The 21,226-nt window shown below is 45.4% G+C and overlaps 1 protein-coding gene across 4 annotated transcripts in view; it reads left to right on the forward strand.

The window, feature by feature from the left end:
• VPS13B (vacuolar protein sorting 13 homolog B) overlaps window positions 1-21,226 on the forward strand; it is an 883,845-nt gene that overhangs the window by 341,924 nt on the left and 520,695 nt on the right. The gene's annotated exons all lie outside the window — the stretch shown is intronic.

The raw sequence follows: 21,226 nt of genomic DNA on the forward strand, positions 1-21,226 counted from the left end.
TTCAGTTTTGTATTTAATAGTAATTGATTGAGGATCTTTGTAAACAGTTACAGTTTATTGAAAGGAGGTTTCTTGGTGAGGGTTTTGTTAACCTGGTGTTTTGTGGTTTTGCCTCATAAAATGAGCAAACATAGACTATTAATGGGATAAAGTAATAAATGCAAGATGGACTGTAAGACATGAGCAAACACAAAATCCATAGCTGGACGTGTTAGGAAGTCCTTGCAGAGGTCCTTTTGGAGGTCCTTACCCAGGGGTGGACAATTATTTGGGCCCAGGGGCTACATAGGGAGTTTTGAGAAGTTGTTGCAGGTTGGGTCAGCACCCCTTCCCTCCCTTTCCCCACCACAACAACTCACCAAAATTTCCTATGGGGACCGGGGTAGGCAGGGAGCAGTGTTCAGGAGCAAAAAGGGTGAGCAAGACCAGGATCACAGGGCGAGGTTGTGGGGCATGCTCATGAATGTGTGTGGTAGGTCCTGGGAGCCAGCCAGAAGTAAGGGGAAGGAGGGAGTGAGGCAGGGAGTGAGTGCAGCATAGCTAGCCCAAGTCGTGTGGTCCTTGGCTGTCCCCGCAGTGCTCTGCATGTGGTTGAACCCTAGCTGCTCCCACCTGGGGCAGCCTGAGCTGTGCTGCATTCAAGCCTGTGCCTGCTGGCTTGGCCCCGACCAGTGTACACAGCTTCCAGCAGGGCTGCTTCCAGTACAGCTGCAGCTGCCTGGGTACTGCTCCACTCCCTCACCTCCAGTAGTGGCTCCTCCTTCTGCTCCTACTACGTCACTGGGTCAGGAGGAAGCTTCAGCCGGGTGGCTTCTGCCCTAGTATTCAGGGCTCTGGCTTCTGCTTCTAGTCACCTTCCATCAACTTGGCCACCCGTACTAGGCAGATGGAGCCAGAGCCCTGTGTGCTGGGGCAGGAGCCTCCTGGCTGAAGCTCTAGGCTGCCCTCCACCCACTTGGCCACCTGTGCCTGGCTGGTGGAGTAGATGAAGGGCAGCCAGGAGCTGGAGCCAGAGTCCTGAGTGCTAGGGCAGAAATGCCTAACTGAAGCTTCCTTCCTGCCCAGAGTGGTGCAGTAAGAGCAGGAGGAGCCGGCGCTGGAGGCCTGGGGAATGGAGCAGTACTCACATGGCTGCACTGCACTGAGAGCAGCCCCACTGGAAGCTGTGCATGTTGCCCAGGACCAGCAGGTACAGGCTGGAGCCTGGTGCAGGCTGCCCTGGGCTGGGCTCAGCCCCATGCAGAGTGCCGCAGGGGTAGCCGGAGGCTGGATCACATCAATTGGTTGGCTGTATTTTGCCCACCCCTGTTGTAGACAGGAGCTTTTCTAAAAGTTAAAAGCAGTGTGAAGTCTTAAAGCTAGTGCTTAGCCATCTTTGCTGCAATGTAGTTGAAATGAAATGGTGTTCTGATTATGAGGAAGTCATTTAAGAATTTACGTATAAGTGTTTATTTTTATAATTTGTTCTTGTTAAAAGGAGCGTAGTTTCAACAGTTCAAACAGTTTTAACACCCTTTTATAGCTTCAGTTCTTTCCTCGAAATGATGGTCTGTGAAATAAGTTACTCTCCTCAGCAGCAAAGCAGCAGCATGATAGTTATTAAAAACTTGGAGAGAAAAATGATACTTTCCTTTTAATAAGAAAATGCAATGCCTTTACATTCCCTTTAAAAAAATTACTTCAACAGATGTTAGAAACAACTCATTTAAAACAAAGTATTCCACTGATTTCTATGGGGAGAAATGTATCAATTTTTTTTGGTTACAGTTTCTATACAACACATTGCAACAAATATCAAGGTAGACACCCTCTGCCCAAAAGCGAATATGCTTTATTATTAGCATCATCATTGTTACTTTTAATAATAATAGGAAGATAGAGCTTTTCTGCAAAGCTCAGAACACTTCCCTGGATTAGAGAATTGTTGTTGTTATTAATTACCCATTTTGAAGACGAACTGAGGCCTGGAAAAGTTGAGTTCTTGAGGATGAATTTCCAACCTTCAGAATCATTTAGGGCAGGGGTTGTCAACCGAGAGTGAATGAAAAGGCCCTAAGAGGTATGCATGGGCAGGGATGGAGCGCTGCCACACACCATCCTGTGCTTGCGCACAGTTGCCTGGCCAGATGCAGGGGGCTGGGGAAGCTCTGACATGGTGGCTGCCACCACTTTGCATCCACTTGTGCACCACCCCCTTACCCCCCCAACTCCACATCCCGCTGCCAGGCGTACACTGACCCAAAAAGGTTGAAAACCCCTAAATTAGGGGACTAATGTGGGCAGCACTGCTTACTATGTAGGTCAGGTAGCTAAGCAAACAGAACAATTATCGTGGTGGTTTTGAAGAGCCTAGATTCAGATCTTTTGCTTGGACTTAGACAGCACAGCAACACACACCGGCAAGTGTGCTTGCAGTAGCTCAGATAGAAGTGGCACATATTTGAGCCAGGGATTTTTGCCTTGGTGCATGTGCCTGGACATGCACTTCGGTGTGGGTCAAGTTGTGCCACTTGGGCAAAATAAGCCTGCCCAGCTTCTCCTGGATATGCAGCCAGCATCGGAGCTGGTCCCAACAGCATATAAACCTGCCTGTGCCACACCCAGCAACCAGCCCCCTACCCCCCACACATGCACACCCCACCCCCATCTGCCAGTCCGTACTTACCAGGGCAGTGCCCGGGTCACAGCCTTGCATTGCTCCTGCTTGTCCTGGCACGCGAACCCAGCTTGCTAGGGCATCAGGAGGCACCATAGGGATGCTCTGGCCAAATGCCAGAGCATCCCTGGAGGTCCAAGCCCCAGCTTCTCAGGTCATGGTGGGAAAACTTGCCCTGTGCCACTTTTCTCCGTGATGTTTTTATTTGATACCTGGAAATACAGGTATCAAATTTTGAGTCTACACTGCATAACATCTTTTCACACCAATTCTTTAATTACCTATGCTTTAATCTTAGAAGCCTGACTATAAACTAGAAGCCAGGAAACTTAGAATATGAGACAGAAAGCCAGAAAAGATATTATGGGCTACAGAGATAATATCAAGGAATTTTAAAGTAAAATAAGAACAAAAAGGGCCCAAAGTATGGAAATGATCCATTATTAGATGGGTGTGGTAGAAGTGTCAGTATTTATGCAGAAAAGGCAGAAGTGTTTCATAGATTTCATAGACATTAGGGCTGGAAGGGACCTCGGGAGATCATCGAGTCCAGCCCCCTGCCCAAAGGGCAGGAAGTCAGCTGGGGTCATAGGATCCCAGCAAGATAAGCATCCAATTTACTCTTGAAGGTGTTCAATGTAGGCGCTTGAACCACCTCCGCCGGCAGACTGTTCCAGACCTTGGGGGCTCAGACAGTAAAGAAATTCTTCCTTATGTCCAGCCTGAAACGGTCTTGCAGGAGTTTGTGACCGTTCGACCTCGTCATCCCATGGGGCGCTCTGGTGAACAGACGTTCCCCCAGATCCTGGTGGTCACCCCTGATAAACTTGTAGGTGGCCATCAGATCACCCCTGAGCCTGTGCTTTTCCAGGCTAAAGAGTCCCATGTCTCTCAGCCTGTCATCGTCAGATCTGTTTTCCTGACCTCTGATAATGCACGTGGCTCTCCTCTGGACTCTCTCAAGCTTCTCCACATCCTTTTTGAATTGTGGAGCCCAAAACTGGACGCAGTACTCCAGCTGCGGCCTCACCAAGGCCGAGTACAAGGGGAGAATGACGTCCCGGGATTTGCTCGAGAAGCATCTATGGATGCAAGCCAGCATTTTGGTCGCTTTACTATCCGCAGCATCGCATTGCAGGCTCATGTTCATCTTGTGGTCAATGATGACCCCCAAGTCTTTTTCTTCTGTAGTGCTAACCAACGTAGCACTGCCGAGCCTATAAGGGTGCTGCAGGTTTTTCCTCCCAAGGTGGAGAACCTTGCATTTTTCGGTGTTAAACACCATGAGGTTCTCATCTGCCCATTTGCTGAGCTTGTCCAGGTCAGCCTGGATCACCCGCCTATCTTCTGGCGTGGATGCTTTGCCCCAAAGTTTGGTGTCATCGGCGAACTTGGCCAGTCCACTCCTGACTCCAATGTCCACATCATTAATGAAGATGTTGAACAGTACGGGTCCCAGGACAGAGCCTTGAGGGACCCCACTGGTCACAGGGCACCACGATGAGTGACTGCCATCAATCACAACCCTCTGGGTCCGACCACAGAGCCAGTTTCCCAGCCAGTGGATCGTGGTGGAGCCAAGGCCACAACTGGGCAGTCTGGCCAAGAGGTGATCATGGGATACCAGAACAAAGGCTTTTTTGAAGCCAAGATATATGACATCAATCTCTTCTCCCTTGTCCAGGTGATAGGTCACCTGGTCATAGAAGGAAATGAGATTGGTCAAACAAGACCTACCCACAACAAACCCATGCTGGCTGTCCCTTAGAATGTTAGCCTGGGCCAGTCCCTCAAGGATGGCCTCCTTAATAAACTTTTCTAAGATCTTCCCCAGGATAGAAGTCAGGCTAATTGGCCTGTAGTTAGCCAGATCCACTCTCCTCCCTTTCTTGAAGATTGGCACCACATTCGCCTTCTTCCAGTCTTCGGGCACTACACCAGAGCGCCAGCAGTTTTCAAAGATCCATGCCAGGGGCTGGGCTATGACGCTCGCCAGCTCCTTGAGTACCCCGGGGTGCAGGTTGTCAGGGCCAGCTGACTTGAAGGTATCCAGCTTCTCAAGGTGTTCCTTCACAAGGTCAGCATTGATGGGGATCCCCGTCACCCAGATTTCCCTGTCCCATAGCAGGCATGGGCATCCCGTATGACTGATAAAAGACTGACGCAAAGTACCTATTTAATAGGTTGGCTTTTTCCTGGGCGTCAGTTGTCAGTTGCCCCATCTGGTTTAGCAGGGGTCCAACATTGCCCTTGCTTTTCCTCCGGCTCCCCACATATCTGAAAAAGGGGGGCTGCTGTGCCTTCTTGCTGCCTTTCCTCCATGTTGGAATATATTTAGCTTGTGCATTGAGGATCGCTTCTTTGAAAAGCAACCACTCTTCTTGAACTCCCAACTCCCTGGGGTCATGGTCCCTGAGGGCCTGACTGACTAGCCTCTTGAGCTTGTCAAAGTCGGCTTTTCTGAAGTCAAGGACTTCTGTGTTGCTGACTGACTTGCCAGCTTTACGGCGGATGGTGAAGGTGATCAGCTCGTGGTCGCTGTCACCCAACTTCCCATCTATCACTAGGTCGCCGATTAGGTCTTCCCCTGTAGCCAGTACCAGGTCAAGCAGCGCTTTGCCTCTCGTTGGCCCATAGACTTCTTGAGTCAGGTAGAGGTTGGATATGTTCCATGGGAACAGTAACTAAAGATGATAACTAGGGACCTACATAATTTATGGAGGAAGTGGGCTGCTCTGTGGCTCTTTTAATCTTGTAGGTTCCCCCATACTCTGCCCCTACTGATTGGTGGAGGGGCCCCACTTGCAGCTCGCTCCTGATCAGCGGGGAAGCAAAAACTGTGGTTTTAAATATGGTACCATTCTTGCCTCCCGCCAGTGATTGACTGAGGGGCCCTGGATGGCCCTGCTGTTAGCTGCTGACTGGCGATGATGCTGAAACAGTGCCATGTTTAAAACCGTGGTTTTAGTTCCCCTGCTGATCAAGAGGGAACAGTGGGTTTCTTCACTAATCAGCAGCAAGGGGGTGGGGGCAAGAGGCAAGGTGAATGCAGGAGAACATGCAAGATTAAAGGAGTCACCGCACACACTACTTTTGCTGTAAATTTGGGAGGTCCTTAATGATAACAAACAGTAGCATCTGAAGTAAGATTGTTTAAAATCAACATATCCAAATAACTTTCATCTAAGAGTTTTATAACAACTAGAGATGGAACTTCCTGGATTTTTCATAGTTTTCATGTGTCTTGGGAACTTGAAGAAAGTAAAGTTTGTGCCACTCTTTAAGGAAGGTAAACACAATTGCATAAGTAAACATGGGTCTTTTATTTTGAGGCAAAAAAATGGAATCTTTGTGTGGAACTTTAATTATATTTCCCTCTGTTAGTTTTTTTATTAACGCCATTCAACACGGATATATAGAAAATGGTAGATTCAATATATTTATCAACAAATATAGTAGATAATGATAATGGTGGTTATATAGTAAGCATAGACTTATGTAAGGCACTTAATTTGGTACCACATGGCATTTTGACTAGACTGTTAAAAAATCAAGATGGCATTTGTTGAATTGGTTATTAATTCGTTAAATCATAAGTCTCAAAATCTAATTGTAAAAAGGAATTTTTGTTAAGCTTCTGTGTCTCGCGTGGTTTCCCACAGGGATCTGATTTGGGCTGTGCATTATGCTCACCAACCTTTTTATCACATGTATGGGGAAGAAAGTGAAATTTTCTGATAAAGTTTGCCAATGACACAAAAATAGGGGGAGAGGTAAATAATAATATCAATTATCTGGACTTCAAAAAGGCCTTTGACTTGGTCTCCCATGATGTCCTCACAACCAAGCTGGGGAACTGTGGCCTTGATCATTTTACAGTCCAATGGCTCGGGAACTCGTTCCAGGGTCAGACCCAAAGGGTACTGTTGATGAGAACAAATCAACGTGGCACAAGGTTACTAGTGGAGACCCCCAGGGCTCAGTACTCGGGCCAGAACTCTTCAATATCTTCATTAATGACCTGGATTCAGGCGTCAGATGCAGACTGGCAAAGTTCATGGACAACACTAAACTATGGGAGAAGGTGGTCATGCTGGAGGGCAGGCTGGGGAAAGAGGCAGACCTGGACATGATTGCAAAGTGAGCAGACAAAAATCTGACGGCATTCAACATAGAGAAATGCAGGGTGCTCTACCTTGGGAGAAGAACCAGCAGCATACTTATAGGCTTGGCAGTGCTGCGCTTGCTAGCACTGTAGCCGGAAGGAACTTGAGGGTCTTGATTGACCACAATATGAACATGAGCCCCCAGTGCGATGCCGTGGCCAGCAGAGCAAACCAGACTCTGGCATGTATCCACCAATGCATCGCAACAAAAACCAGGGATGACATCCTTCTGCTTTATTTGGCCTTAGAGAGGCTGCACCTGGAGTACTGGATCCAGTTTTGAGCTTATCCACATCCCTTCTGAAGTTGGGGGCCCAAGAGAGTCCAGAGGAGAGCCACCCATATGATCAAAGACCAAGAGACCAAGGCTTATGAGGAGAGGTTGAGGGACATGGAACTCTTCAGAAGAGAAGGCTCAGGGGGGACTTGGTGGCTGCCTATAAGTATATAAGGGAGGGTGTATCAGGATCTGAAAGAACAGTTGTTCACCAGGGCTCCCCAAGAGATAATTAGGTCTAATGACCACAAACTTCTAGAAGGCCGATTTGGACTCTATATAAGGAAAAACTTCACAGTCTGAGAGTCCAAAGTCTGGAACAGACTCCCTGCAGAGGTGGTGCAAGCACCTACTCTGGATTCATTCAAAACACATTTGGATGTTTATCTTGCTGGGATCATCTGATCCCCACAGACTTCCTGCCTCTGGCAGTGGAGCTGGACTCGCGAGTTCTCTTCCAGCCTGTAATGTCTATGAAATCTATGAAAAGGAATGATGATTAGTACAGAGTGATGTGGACTGTTTGGTAAGTTGCATGCAAGCAAACCTTTTAAAATTGTGTTGTTAGTCTTTTGACTAGGATCAAGTAGAAATAGCTATGTTTTTTATAAGACAAACACTAATTGAAGAGTTGTTCAAGGCTCCCCCCACTCTTTGCAAACTTAGGACTCCTTTCTCAGGAATTCCCAACCTTCACAGGTATTATGAGGTATTCAGGCCTATCCATGAGCCTGAGGAAACCATGGTCATATCTATGCACAATACATCGCCATACCAATGCACTACAGCAACCACAAACTGTGATGCTGCAGCTATGTCACTGTATCAACATACTTCCTTGCTATAGTGCATCGCTACAGCGATGTAGCAGCTAAAAAAAACCATGTGCCATCAGCAGTGCTGTAACAATGGCGCCGTAGGGGCACTTGTAGACACACCCTGTTGGAACTATCTGAGTTTACACACGTGTGAACTTTCAATCTTTCAGCGGGCAGCTTTTTCATATCCCTTGCCACCAAGTCATAGGAGTCTTGTGCTACCCTACCCTGCTAGATGAGCAGCTGCCCAAAAGTCTCCTAATATTCTTTTTAACGTTGTCAAGAGTTGTTGTTTTAATTTATTTGCTCTCTGGTCTATTTGCTGTAAGGGGTCCAATAAGCCTCTTAAGATTTAGTACAGAGGGAGAAACCTTTTAAACCTGCTGAACTTAAAAATAACTAAATATGGGATCCAATAAGCCTTCAAATCTATTTGGTTATAAGCATATAACCAAATAGATTACAGTGAACTTCACGGGGGGGGTGCATCCAGATCTTTCATCCAGCCACGCTCCCTGTTCTTTTTCCTCCTTTATTCTTCCCTGCTTTCCTCAAGCCCAGTATTTTTCTAGTTCTCTTCATTTCTATACTACATTTGTCTCTTTGGATCTGTGTTAGGGCATTTACAAGGTAACAAAATGAGTACCTTAAAAACCTTCAGAATTAAAATTGAATTAACTGATTTCTTTTTTTTGTAGTGGGAGATGGTAGTATTTCACTGGCATAAATGTTTTTTCTTTCAAAATAAAAAAAATTGAAACAATTTAAATTCTAATAACATATATTCATTTTTAGGTTAGAATAGAGGAACCTTTTGTCTAATATTGTAAATTTGACAAAAAATTGTAACTTAACCTTAGACCTAAGCTGTCAGTTTTCAGGTGCTTTTATTCCTGTGTTTTTTTTATAGGGGGAGTAGCAGTAAGGATTAAAATAAAGACTCCTTTATTACTATCCTTCCATAATTTGAAATTAATTAAATAGTAATGAATTGTTCACATTTGTGTGATTTGTTATCTTAAAACTGCCCAATACCCATATAAAGATGAACAGCTAGTTGTCAGAATTCTGCTTTCCTTCTGACTTATTGATTTGATAATTCATATTGGTGAGAATTCTACTTCATTAAGGTGTCAGAGTTATTGATCTGTTTTTTGCATGATAAAAAGCAGACATTGAGGCTTTAGATCTTTTACTGCTGTCTGGATTATGCTGCTAATTTATGGATTTGTCTGTTGAAGAACTCTGGTGACAGCAAATTCCATTGTTAACATGTTTCTTATCACACTTATCTTTTTCAACCACTTATTTATTTCTACTTCCTCTTTTGCAAGACCTTTTAAAGAGAAAGTAATGGACTTCCATGTGGCATGTTGAGCAATTTAAACGGTAGCTACAGTAAAGCTTTAAGGAAGCTTTAAGGCAGTGGTTAAAGGTAGTACCACATGAATTTTGATTGATATTTTGTCAGTGTAGTAGAATGAGAAATTTCGCATGGTTTGGTACTTACATGAGTATAAATAAAAAGTGATCTTAGTCATCCTTGCAGGGCACTGAATAATACTGTTTTAACAGCCTTTCTCAAGACTTTGAATTGGTTTTGGTTTTTGTTATGTTTGCAATACTTTATATGTGGGTGTGCCTAGTAAGGGGAAATGGAGAGAATGCTGTGTTTGTGCTAATGAAAAGGTGATCAAATAAAAGTGTTGAAAGGGGTTTATATTAAACTTCTGAATTCCTTTATGAGCTTTGCTCTAATTATCAGAAATGTATTATGTAACTGAAAAGCACTCTCACTTTGAAAAGTGCATGTGGTCCAAGTAGACTTACTCTTTGTGTTGGATCTTCCTTTTTTCATTTATATGCTTGTTAATCCACTAATATGAGATTAGTATTTGTAGCAAAGTTTTTACTCCAGTATAAGATGCACTGTTTTAACTAGTTTGTTTACGACAATTTTAACACAATTAACAAATTTTAATTTGGTTACTGATGGTAGATGAAAAAAACTGTCAGTTGTCATGACAAATGTGGTGGTGGTGCTAGTTTTTGATTTTGGAGAGTAAGGGAGAGAAATTCTTATTGTTTTATAAATACTTTGCAACAAAAGGTAGCCCACATGAGAAATGCTCTTGTTATATTCTCATGCATATAACCAAATAGATTTTTTTTAAAAAAGCGTACTGATATCCTGGAAAATCATTTGGATTTTTATGACTGAAATGTAAACCCATGATCTATGTAGTCTTAAGTAGTAATGATGACAGATTCTTAAAAATAATGGTATTAGTAGAAACCACTGTAACAATCTGCAAATTTATGTTACAGTTGTCATTTCTACTTTTGATAAATTATTAATGAGGCATTGACTTTTCTATAACTATTTTAAAGAAAAAAGCATTGCATTTGCGTGAACTAAATTCATAGACATTAGGGCTGAAAAGGACCTCGTGAAATTGAGTGCAGCCCCCAGCTGGATGTCTGCTGGGGTCAAATGATCCCAGCAAGATATGCATCCAAATGCCTTTTTAATGAGTCCAGAGTAGGTGCTTGCACCACCTCTGGGGGGAGTCTGTTCCAGACCCTGGACATTTGGAATGTAGAGGAATTTTTCCTTACGTCCATTCAAAACTGACCTTCCAGAAATTTGTGACCATTAGACCTAGTTATCCCTTGGGGAGCCCTGGTGAAAAACCATTCTCCCAGATCCTCCCCCTTATATGCTTATAGGCTGTCACCAAGTCACCACTGAGCCTTCTCTTCTCCATGCTGAAGGGTCCCATGTCTCTCAGCCTCTCCTCATATGGCTTGCTCTCTTGGCCTTTCATCATGTGGGTGACTCTCCTTTGGACTCTCTCAGGCTTATCCACATCCCTCCTCAATTGGAGGGCCCAAAACTGGACACAGTACTAGCTGCCACTTCACTAGGGCTGAGTAGAGCTGGAGGATGATGTCCCTGGTTTTGCTTGAGATGCATTGGTGGATGCATGGCAGAATTTGGTTTGCTCTGCTGGCTACAGCATCCCATTGGTGAAATATTGTTCATTAGCTCAAAAGTAAAATATTTGAGTTCTGTTTATGTAGAAAATACTTTAGCCCACTAGACTTCAGTGTTACACCTCGTGAAGGGACATTTAATTTGTATAACAGTCATGCGGTTCTTCAAAGCAGCAGAAATTGACCTACTTCCCAAGCCTCTTTTATTTCTTCCTGTGCTTTCCCCATGCCTGGGACTTCTTCCCTAGCTACACTGAAATTCCTGTTCTAAAACTCTTCATCTGTGAGCTGTCAGTTATCATAGAAGTAAGAGAGGGAAAAGGCTTGTTAGGTCATTCAGTCAGTCTTGCTGCCAATGAAGCGAGAAGGGATCAGGAGAGCAGGGAGGAATGCCTCTGTGTTTCCTCTGATCCATTTTCAAGTAATTACTGACATGTCCAAAGTAAAGCCCAGCAGGAATCCATGTTTTCTGCTGACTGAGTGCTCATGGATATGGTAGGTGTTGTTATAGTCAAGGCTTCAGACTTCATATAATGGATAAAACTTTGTATTAAATACTGGATGAATGAGACCTAGAAAAGAAATAAAGCAGGTGAAAGTGCAAAAATACACTTTTTGTTATCTTGGAATTTAAGAACTTTTATTGATGAGTAGGTGAAAAACATGCTAACATAGAACTTAATTTAGAGCACTAACTGCCAATAGTTTGAATTTCTCATGATGTGTAATGAGATCTTCTCATGGCAGTCATCATAATTATCATAAATGCCTGTAATTTTAAACTTCCCAAGACAAAGAGCAAAGCCTTTAAAAAATCTTGAAGATTCATTTTTACCTTAAAAGAATCATTGCCTTCATTCGTTCATCAGCTTCTAATGGCATTAGAACCCTTAATGAGGATGGCATTGACATAAGCAATTTTGTTGACTCAGGGCAAGGAAAATTATTTGCTGTTATTTATGATTCTTACAAGTGAAATGCATGAGATTGAGCCAGTGCAGGAAGATTTATTTATTAATGTAATGGTGTTATTTTCTATTGTGAACAACACAAAAAAAAATGTAGGTAGGTAGGTATGGATGTTGGTGAGAGAGAAGGCAGGGAAGGGGAAAGGGGAGGGACTCAACTGCTATTTCATAACTAAGTATAGAAGGTTCTGTTGTAATGTAGTAGGAACTTTATGAATTGATATATGACATCATAGCATGTAGTAAATTAAAATCAAGGAAAAATGTAATATATTTGTATTTTCTCATATACCAAATGCCCCTAAAATAAGAAACGCACCTTGTTTTGGGGAAGGCAAAATGAAAAAAAACACTGTTCTTCCAGAGTTCCATGGAAGAACTCTGCATAGAGCAGGAACAGAGCCTAATTTTCAGTTTACTCCCCCTCTCTTTTCCTCTGTAATCAAAAGCTGAAATCCTAGCTGCCGCTGAAGAGTGGTCTCAGCAGGTGGATTATAAATTTGAAAAGAGCTATAGAGTCTCCATAGCTATGAAATAGGAGACAAGAGACCAGGAGTTGGTAGCAGCCAGCAAAACTGCCTGATGAAAGGGTAGATTGTCAAGTGGAACATCAAGACCGTTTAAAAAGGAGGTATGGTTGTTAAAACCTTGGAGTGAAGAACCATGCACCAGTAAGTTGGTGATTCTCTAAACTTGTGATCCTTTCCGGTGTGCCATGGGGTTCCACTAGCACTCTTAGTTGTGTAAAATGATTCACAAGATAAACCCAGAAATCTCAAATGGAAAGCCATAGCGTTAAAAACATTCTAACCTGTTGTGGTCTTTGAGTTCTTTGCAACAGAAAAATTGTTCTTTTATTTTCCATGGCCAAAAAATGAGTGAAAACTAAGAGGTGGCATTTTCCATGGGGATCCTTGACTCTAAAAAGGTTGAGAATTATGGCATTAAGTCACTTGATTTCTTCAAGTTTCTGAATATAAATGCCACTGCTGCTGCAGGAAAAGTCAGGAATCAAGGTGGGGTACTTCTATTCTAGGCTAAATGTTATCCCCCTTGCTTAAAACAAAAAACCCAATTTTGGGGGAAGGGGCTGATTTTGGGGGGAAAGTTACATGTGGCATGTAAGGAAACATGGTATATATCAGAGTCCTAGACCTGTAATACAATGAGCACCCACAATTTTTCTGTGTTGGGAAATTGAGAGCACTTATCTCGCCTCACAGAATCAGGAACTACATTCCTGGTCTAGTTATTCTTGATTTTTGCAGTGATATACTATGAATATTTAAGATTTTTTTTGAACCCATGATGCATGCTATGTGCTGAGGAGTGTTGGTGGGGGGGGGTCTGTTTGTTTCTTATTTAGGTAAAATTATTTTATTAAATAACACTACTTTAGAGCCAACAATATTCTATAGATACTCTTTTCTCAAGCAACATGTTAGAAAAAATTATCTATTTTTCCTAAAGTATATATTTATAGGAATATATGTTTTTAAAGTGTGTGTGTGTGTGTGTGTATATGTGTATATATATATATATAAAAAATATATATACACACTGAGCATAGTGACAGCATAGCATAATGTTCAATTAATGTAATTCAGAGAAGAGCAAGGAAATGGAATAAAGTCCTTTCATGTAAGGCATCCAACTCTGTGATAATTTTAGAAAACACTAATTTGGTTCTGTATGGTCCATTTCCACGATGCCTGAAAAAAGTATTTTTGTGAGCCCAGGGAAGTTAGTTGTCACAGAGATGATTTTAGTATTGGCCAGAAGCAGAGAATTACCCTACGTTCCAATTAGTTTTGAAGGGGAAATTTTTCAATAAAATTCTATATGCATTCCAACAGTTTATTTAGCGCACGGCTCAATTATTATTTATTTATTTTGTAGCATGGCTGTAATAATTTAAAAAAATGTGTCTGTGACTTTCTAATTAAGTAAAAAAGAGAGCCATCATGGTTTGCTAACTTCTGTTTTTTCAATCCAGTGGGTTAAAATGGATAATGGGATTATAGGTTGTAGTTGCTTGTGATAGCAGGGAACTGTACACGTATAGAATCATATAAAATTAGGGTTGGAAGGGACCACAGGAGGTCATCTAATCCAACCCCCTGCTCAAAGCAAGACCATTCACAAGTAGATCTTCCTAGCCAAGGCTTTGTCTAGCTGGGTCTTAAAAACCTCCAAGGATGGAAGTTCCACAACCTCTCTGGGACACTTGTTGCAGTGCTTCACCACCTTCCTAATGAGAGTTTTTCTGAATATCCAGCCTAAACCTCCCTTGCTGCAACTTGACACCATTGCTCCTTGTTCTATCATCTGCCAGCACTGAGACTAGTCTAACTCAGTGGTTCCCAGTCTATGGTATGGGTACCACCAGTGGTATGCAGACCACTTGGCAATGGTACAGGTTAACAGATTTATTATAATTATATGACAAACATTTGCTGATGGTACTTAAGGTTGTATCATTTTAAATTGGTAGTGTACAATCTGTCAGTGTTTGGGAACCACTGGCTAACTGCATCCTCTTTGGAACCCCCTTCAGGTAGTTAAAGGCTGCTATTAACTCATCCTCTAGCCCCAATCTGCTCTTCTCATGACTATATTAGCCAGGTTCTCTCAGCCTCCACTCAGAAGTCATGTACCCCAGCCCCCTAACCACTTTTATTGCCCTCTGCTAGACTCTCCAATTTACCCACATTGTTTTGGTAGTAGGGGGCCCAAAACTGGACTCCAGATGTGGTCTTACCAGTACCGAATAGAGGGGAATAATCACTTCCCTCGATCTGCTGGCAACACTCCTACTGCTGCAGCCCAGTGTGCTGTTAGCCTTCATTGCAATACAGGCACACTGTTGGCTTATATTCAGCTTATTGTCCACTGTAACCCCCAGGTCCTTTTCTGCAGATTTGCTGCTTAGTCAGTTGGTTCTCAGCCTGTACTGGTACATGGGAATGTTCCATCTCCTTAAGTGCAGGAGTTTGCACCTGTCCTTATTGAACCTTATGGCTAGGAACAGACATTCAATAAGCCGGAGCCTGAATCGATTCATTCTTTGCAGGTTAGTTTAAACTGCCTAGATTGAACTAATTTGCAAGTGAACAGACATTCCCTCTTGACCGAGGAAATGCAGGTACACATCTGCAGCCGCTCAGGCCAAGCGCTGGGGGGCGCTAGAGTAGCCCTTGGCTGCAGGGAAGCTGTGCTGTGGGGCACAGCCAGCCCCGGCAGTAGCCTGGAGTGAACTGGCCAGGAATGGGGTTTAATTCCCTCTTCCCTGTCCCACCAGCATGAACTCGAGCCATGGTCCACCTAGCATTCCCCCCTCGTTGCTGTAATGGCGGGGGCAGGTGCCCAGCTCAATGCCGGCCAGCATGGCCCCTGAGACAGACAGAGTGGGGGGGAGGTATTTCTGCCTGGCACCTGGGTGACTGCATAGGGAGTGAGCAGTGGTGGTGTGGTCTCTTGGGGGTGGAGGGAGAATAACCCCCCCCTCCCTGCCACCTCTGCCTCAGGGGGCCATGCTGGCCAGTGTCTGGCCACACCCACACCGCTACAGCAGTAAGGTGGGAGTGCCTGGCAGACCCTGGCTCAGGTCTGTGCCAGTGGGACAGAGAGGGGGGACTTAAAGCCCCTCTGTGGCCAGTTCACTCCAGGCAACAGCTAAGGCTGGCCCACCCCCACTGCTGGAGCAGCCAGCGGAGAAGTGCAGGTCCATGCTGGTGAGAGAGGGCAGGAATGGGGTGGAATAAAACTTTTCTGCTCCCTTCCAGGGCCAGCATCTGACCAGGCCCCTGCCTCTGCCTGTTCCTGGTCTGGCTAGGGAGCAGAGAGCACAGCGCACCCCCAAGAACACACCAGGATGCTGGGGGACTCTGGTTTAATGTAAACCAGGAAGGGATCTGGGATAGAAGTTGCATAAATCGGTTTGAGCTCAGTTAATTCTGATACTACATTCAACTTGGTTTATCTCAAACGTGTTTAACACATTTTGAAACTAGTTTATGTGCGCTGAACTTATGTTCTGTTACAGATTTAAACTAGTTTTTGATCACTTAAACCAGTTTGCATGTAACTTCTGTCCCTAGCCCATGAGATTTCTTTTAGTTCAATTCTCCAATTTGTCAGGATCTCTCTGCCCTAGCCCTACCTTCTGGCTTATCTACTATTCCCCCTGCAGCTTGGAGTCAGCTGCAAATTTACTGAGGGTTCTATGCCATCTTCCAAGTTGTTGATGAAGACATTGAACAAAACCGGCCACAGGGCCAACCCCTAGGACTCTCCATGTGATGCATTCCACTGACTGCCAAGTATATATCAAGCCATTGATTACTATCCTTTTTTGAGCCTGACAGTCCAGCCAGATTTCTATCTACCTTGCAGTTCATTTATCCAACTCATACTTCCTTAGCTTGCTTGCAAGAATGTTGTGGGAGACCACATCAGAAGCCTTGCTAAAGTCAAGGTCAATGACCAAGGAAGTTCCTTTGTGCCTAAGTTTCATCTCCTCTTTTCAGTCAGGCAGTGATCATTTCTGGAAACTTGAAACATCACACATGGAGGCTGTTGTCACACTGACCTCTTGTTCAGAAAAAAACAAATCCAGTCTTAAGCCTGTGAGATTTTGAAGGAGAATAATTGAATGGCCTTGAATACCAGGAGCAAAGGTAACAGTAAAGGTCACTCTGGGAGAAAGTGCTGGAATTTATATTGAGCATAGAATCAAGGCTATTTCAAGTGTAATTTGTTGGAGCAAAACTTTTACAGGCTGTTTTCCTTGAACATAGTCAAAGGAGAGACTGCTGTCAAGATCCCAGCTAAAGTATGCGTTTGACAAATTCTAACCAAGTAGGCCAGGCAATTGTGAGGAGATAAACTCCTACCTGATACAGTAGCTCTTCAGGTGTAGATCACTTTTTAATGTTCTCTTATCCTTCCTTAACTTCTCTGACTTCTTCGCTCCCCCCCACCCACGCAACCCCCCCCCATAAAACAAAACCCAAAAAACTTTTTTGACTGTGCAGGTACTTAGTATTAACAATCAGTGTCCTTCTCAGATGGCTAGACAACATCCATCTGCTTTCAGAGGAAACTCCCTATTAGTTCCAAATTATGAGGTAAGCTGATCTCTTTGCAGTCTTAAAGTGAACTTCATCTTTGTGCACCCAGCAGTTCCCTCTGGCTGTTGCCTGGCATGATGGCTATCAACATAATCACGAGACATGCTCCGTGGCTTTGACCCTTTTCTGCCCTTTGTATAGGGAAGTGTATGTTCTGTGAGCTAATGACCAGGCATAGATAATAAGGTTTCCTTTCTTTGCCTTGAAAATTTACATCAAACTAATCATTCTTTTCTAAGTAAGATTGCTTTTTAGTTACAATTCCTCTTTACTTCAAAAGTAACAGAATTACCCAGCACTCCTATTGAAATGTGTTGCCCTAGCCTTTGGAGTCATCAGCTGCTTTAGAAGTTTCTAGAGATGACTTCTATCTGTATGGCTGTACTTCAGTGTGACAGGTAGGGTTCCTATTTATATAGAAATACATTCAAAGTCATCTCACCCTAGTTATCTGCTTTGTTGTCTCACTCTTTCCTAACTCATACACATATGTCATCATTGTGATACATAATTTCTGAGCACTATAGTTAGTTGCAAAGTGTAGCAATGAGAGATTGGAAAGTTTTATGCTGGCTCTACTTCATAGTTTATGTAAGTCCCCAATATCCTGTCTGATCCATTATGAGTGGCTGTACCAAACCTGACTATCATAATTGAGTATAAAATTATTGGGCTCACAATAAAGTGAGCCCTGCCTTTTTATGTGAGCCGACCAGATTTTGTCATTTTTCCTGTCAGTTTTATAGAAAAATAGGGCTAAGAGGGATCTTAGGAAATTGTCCAGTTCAATCCCCTGCTCAAGCTTACACTGAGAGGGTATGCTACACATGCCATTAAGGTGACATGATAAACTCTGGTGCAGATCATGCTGCAGAAAACTGCTCCTGGGCACAGTGTCTACACATGCACCCAGACTACAGCAGTTGGAGTTGGTGCAGAGCAGCCCCGGACTGACAGGGAGTTCAAGAGGTCAACCCTGGGCTCTGTATGGTGGTGTTGGGTGGCGGAGGGGCTGGATGGGGCATGAGGGTGCTAAATTGCAGGGCTAGGTGGCAGGCAGCCCCCACAGGTTAGCACACTTGTGCCCCAGCCAGCCTCAGACCCCAGCAAGATGTGCATCTAACCTCGTCTTAAACACCCCCAGGGTAGGAGCCTGAACCACTTCTCTTGGAAGCTGGTTCCAGACCCTAGCCGCCCTGACTGTGAAGTAGCGCCTCCTGATACCTAACCTAAACCTACCCTCTGCCAGCTTGTGACCATTATTCCTGGTCACTTCTGGTGGTGCTCGGGGGAACAGTGACTCCCCCAATGTTGTCTAGCCATCTGAGACTCTGCTGATCCCCCCCTGACTAGTTTATAACAGGCCACTAGATCCCCTCTCAGCCTTCTCTTTTGGAGGCTGAACGGGTTCAGGTCCCATAGCCTCTCCTCATAGGGCCTGCCCTGTTGTCCCCGATCATACGAGTGGCCCTTCTCTGGACCCTCTCCATGCTGTCGACATTCCTTTTGAAGTGTGGCACCCAGAACTGGACGCAATACTCCAGCTGCGGCCTGACCAGTGCCGCATAGAGGGGGAGGATCACCTCTTTGGACCTGCTCAAGATGCATCTGTGGATGCATGACAAGGTGCGGTTGGCCTTCCTAACTGCCTCTCCACACTGCCAGTGCATGTTCATCTTGGAGTCCATGATGACCCCCAGATCCCTTTCTGCTTCCGTGCTGACCTGTCAGTATGGTGCCGGTTGTTCCTCCCGAGGTGCATCACCTTGCACTTGTCTGTGTTGAAACCCATCCTATTCTCGTCCGCCCACCCTTGTAACCTGTCTAGATCTGATTGTAGCCTGTTGCATCCTTCCAGTGTGCCCACATTCCCCCACATCTTAGTGTCATCAGCAAATTTGAACAGGGTGCTTTTTACGCCCTCATCCAAATCACTGATGAAGATGTTGAACAGTGCAGGCCTGAGGACCGAGCCCTGCGGAACCCCACTGCCGGCTGACTTGAATACGTCCAACCCCTCCAGAAGCTCCCTAACTAAATCCTCGCTAACCCGTGGCCCAGATGTGCCTCCCCCGGGGCCCGAGGGGGGCCCAGCAGGGAGGTGGCTGTTCTGGTCCCTACTTAGGAAGACGGAGGCAAAGAAATCGTTAAACATGTTAGCTTTGCCATCTGGTGTGATGACCAGGTTTCCCATGGTGTCCTGCAAGGGCCCCACATTACCCGGGACCTTCTTTTTACCCCCTACATATTTAAAAAAGGACTTCTCATTGTCCTTAATCTGGGAAGCTAGCCCCAGTTCCATCTCTGCCTTGGCCTTCCTAACTGCCCCCCTACATCCCTGAGCAACTACAGAATAGTGCTCCCTGGTGATGACCCCTTCTTTCCATTGGGTGTAAGCCTCCTTTTTAGCAAGGAGACATTCCCAGATGCTTTTGGTGAGCCACGGAGGCTTGTGTGCTCTCCTGCTCCCTTTGATCCTCCTGGGATTACCTTCCTTTGGGCTTGGAGGATCGTCTCCTTAAGGAGCGACCACTCTCCTTGGACACATGGCTCCCCTCCCCCCCGGGACCTCAGCGCTTCTCCAACTATCCTTCTTAGCTTGTTGAAGTCTGCCCTCCTAAAATCTAGGGCTGCTGCCTTACTGCATGCCTTTGCCACCTTGCGCTGGATGGTGAATTCCAGCAGGCGATGATCGCTGTCGCCCAGGTGGTCGAGCACCCGCAGCCCCCTCATCAGGTCATCACCCGTGGCCAGCACTAGGTCCAACAAGGATTCCCCCCTGGTGGGGCTGTGCACCTCCTGGGTTAGATGGAGGTCCTGCACTCTGGCCAAGAACCTACGTGAGCATTCAGACCTGGCTGACTGTTCTTCCCAGCAGATGTCTGGGAAATTCAGGTCCCTCATGACTACCACATCCTTAGCCTTCACTACCTCTGTGAGCTGACCCAAGAATTCCTGGTCAAGCTCTTCTCCCTGGTTGGGAGGTCTGTAGTAGACTCCCACCGTTAAGTCTCTTTCCCCTCGACTGCCTTGTACTCTAACCCAAAGCACTTCAGAGTGCCCCTCCCCTGACTCCTTACTAATTAATGAGGATGTGTATTCCTCCTTAATATAGAGCACCACGCCCCTACCTCTCTTTCCTATCCTGTCCCTCCTGTACAGCCTATAGCCCTTGACATTGACCGCCCAGTCATGCGTTGCATCCCACCACATTTCCGTAATCCCCACTATGTCCAGGCTGGTGCCAGTCAGCAGGTGGGTGAGTTCCTCCTGCTTGTTGCCCATACTACGAGTGTTTGTGTAGAGGTATTTGAGGCCTCCTGTAGGGTATGTGTACTGACCCCCTAGTCCCAGCGTTAACCTGGCCCCTCTTACCTGTTTGTTTGCTTCGCTCGTTGGTCTGGGCTGGGTTGTAGTTGTAGGTGCTGTTTGGTCTGGCAGTCTGATGTTTCCTCCGCCCTCATCTTCCCCTTCCCCCGACGAGGCTAGTTTAAAGCCTGCCGGAGGAGGTCCGCCAACCTAGAAGAGAACACACGCTTTAGGGGGAAGGTGGAGCCCATCCCATCTCAGCATGTCTCTCATTGTGATGTGCCGGTCGTGGCTGAGGAAGCCAAAGCCCTCCTCAAAGCACCATTCCTGTGGCTGCCAGTTGGTCTCCGCGATGCACGTTTCATGCCGTCTGCCTCGTCCACTCACTGGCAGGATAGAAGAGAAAACCACCTGTGTGCCCATCTCTTTCAGCACGCACCCCAGAGCATGGTAGTCCTCCATCGGGATCAGGGCTCCTCCTGGCCACATCGTTAGTGCCCACATGGACTAGGACCATGGGGTAATAATCGGTGGGCTGGATTGTGGTCTGGAGCATCCCTGTCCTGAAACCTCGCTCCAGGTAGGCAGTATACCTCGCGTGCCGAGGGGTCCCGGCGACAGATGGGGCCCTCCGTACTTTCAGGATGGAGTCACCAATGACGATCACATGACGCTTCTTCCTCCTGGCCTTCTTGCCTCCTTCAGTTTGCATGGGACACGGTGTGTGTGGAGTTGCCTCCTTCCCGGTTTCATCCTTTCCGTCCTCCTCCTCCAGGGCTGCCAGAGCTTTGTACCTGTTCTCCAGCCGGACTGTAGGAACTGGTGCTGCCGTGTCTCGAGCAGCCCTGTCATGGGAGGTGACCGTCTGCCACTTAGCAGTGGAGGGCTCATCTTGAGGTGCAT

The sequence above is a fragment of the Crocodylus siamensis genome, chromosome 3 (genome assembly GCF_052110815.1).
Source record: "Crocodylus siamensis isolate JL-2025a chromosome 3, ASM5211081v1, whole genome shotgun sequence".
Classification (NCBI taxonomy): domain Eukaryota; kingdom Metazoa; phylum Chordata; order Crocodylia; family Crocodylidae; genus Crocodylus; species Crocodylus siamensis.